Source organism: Schistocerca nitens, chromosome 4, assembly GCF_023898315.1.
Source record: "Schistocerca nitens isolate TAMUIC-IGC-003100 chromosome 4, iqSchNite1.1, whole genome shotgun sequence".
NCBI classification, from domain to species: domain Eukaryota; kingdom Metazoa; phylum Arthropoda; class Insecta; order Orthoptera; family Acrididae; genus Schistocerca; species Schistocerca nitens.
The window spans coordinates 257,719,896-257,721,671 of NC_064617.1; the positions used below are offsets into that span (position 1 = coordinate 257,719,896).

The 1,776-nt window shown below is 44.4% G+C and overlaps 1 pseudogene; it reads right to left on the reverse strand.

The window, feature by feature from the left end:
• Positions 1–226: 226 nt before the first annotated feature.
• Positions 227–344, reverse strand: LOC126254081 (5S ribosomal RNA; annotated as a pseudogene).
• Between the last annotated feature and the right edge of the window lie 1,432 nt (positions 345–1,776).

Genomic DNA, 1,776 nt, shown 5'->3' on the forward strand with positions numbered 1-1,776 from the left:
ATTTAAAACTAAACTAAACTCCTCCCGAACAGGCCATGAAGGCCCAACGGCACCGACCGGCCGCCGTGTCATCCTCAGCCCATAGGCATTACTGGATGAGGATGTGAAGGAGCATGTGGTCATCACACCGGTCTCCTGGCCGTATTTCTGTTTCTGAGACTAGAGCCGCTACTTCTCAGTCAAGCAGCTCCTCAGTTTGCCTCACAAGGGCTGAGTGCACCCCACTTGCCAACAGCGCTCGGCAGAGCGGTTGGTCACCCATCCAAGTGCTAGCCCAGCCCGACAGCGCTTAACGTCGGTGATCTGACGGGAACCGGTGTTACCACTGTGGCAGGGCCGTTGGCAATGTAAGAATTTGGGGGTCACAAAATCCAGGCATTCGAATATGAAAGAGACTCACTGCAACTGAATGTGGTTTGCGCTGTTTCTGTTACAAATATTATAGACCTTTCTTTTTTGTAGAAAAAACTATGACGGGAATGTCATATCTGCAAAACTAATTGTATCCTCATCATCATGAAGACTCCAACGATTTAATTTTAATTGTTGACGGCATCCCCCGGAATTATCGCCGGCCGGGGTGGCCGAGCAGTTCTAGGCCCCCCATGTCACCAGACATAGCACCCTGTGATTTTTTTCTGTTGGAGTAGTTAAAAGACAGAGTCTTTGTCCCACCTGTTGCAGCTACTCTTCAAGAACTGAGAAACCGAATTGTTGCAGCTGTCGATTCCACAAAGAGGGCCCTAAAAAAAGGACTCAGCAGCCAAGACCGCATAAAATATTTTTTTTCTTCATTTGTCTTAAGTAAATCAATATTTTATGCGATCTTAGCTGTTGAATGGATTTTACAATTAAAACAGATCGCCCTTCAGTACTCTCAAAACGAGAAAATTCAAACAGGGACCTGTTGATTTGTGTGTGGAATGAAACAGACTATAGTTTCGATGTTTCTCAAGCAACATATGATGCTCATGTTGAGTGTATGGCATAGTGTCAGAGTGAGCATAGGACTGTACCTTCCTCTATCCAGTGACATGAGCAGTATGTTTCTATATTTCATAGTCTTTCTGTAATAAACAACTGAAATCCGTTCATTCTTTTTGAATCATTCTGTATGTGTCAACGGCCTTCATTCACTCATAGTAGAGTATACTCTGTGTTGACAGCTCAGAACTGTGTCACACCCAGCAATCCAATCCGTAACGCGGCCGAGGACAACGTACTATATTGAAAGGTTTCTGTTGGATTCCTTACATGTTAATTTCTTAAATCTGTTGTCATTTACGGCATAAATTCCTCTTCTAAATTTACTGAGGTGTTTCTGACTATCTGGGAGGAGACTGAGCAGTGAAACGTATTACTTTTACACATAAACAAGACCGATCTGCCACACTACTACACTTTAAAACACAGTTTATATGTAATTCATGTCACACAGTCTCATACGGAACCTACATCCGCTTTCTTTTATATACTGTATATGATAAGATACTGTCATCCCCCTTCCCTTCTGTGTGAGAGGATGAATGAGCAAATGTAATTCTAGTTGCATGCTCGATGGTAGCAGACAAGCCTGTCTGCTAGAGAACAGTAGGATCAACGTCGGAACAGGTAGCTACACTTTCTAAAAGCAGAGAGGTTTCTATTCTTAGTATGGTCCTGTCCGCCCCTTGTCATGTTGGTATAGGAAGCTGCCTCTCTGGTCACTTCCGTTTGTATCGGTTAAGCACGCTCGGTAGGGGCCCAGGTCAGTCTGTCCGCAGCGAGCGCCTGAAG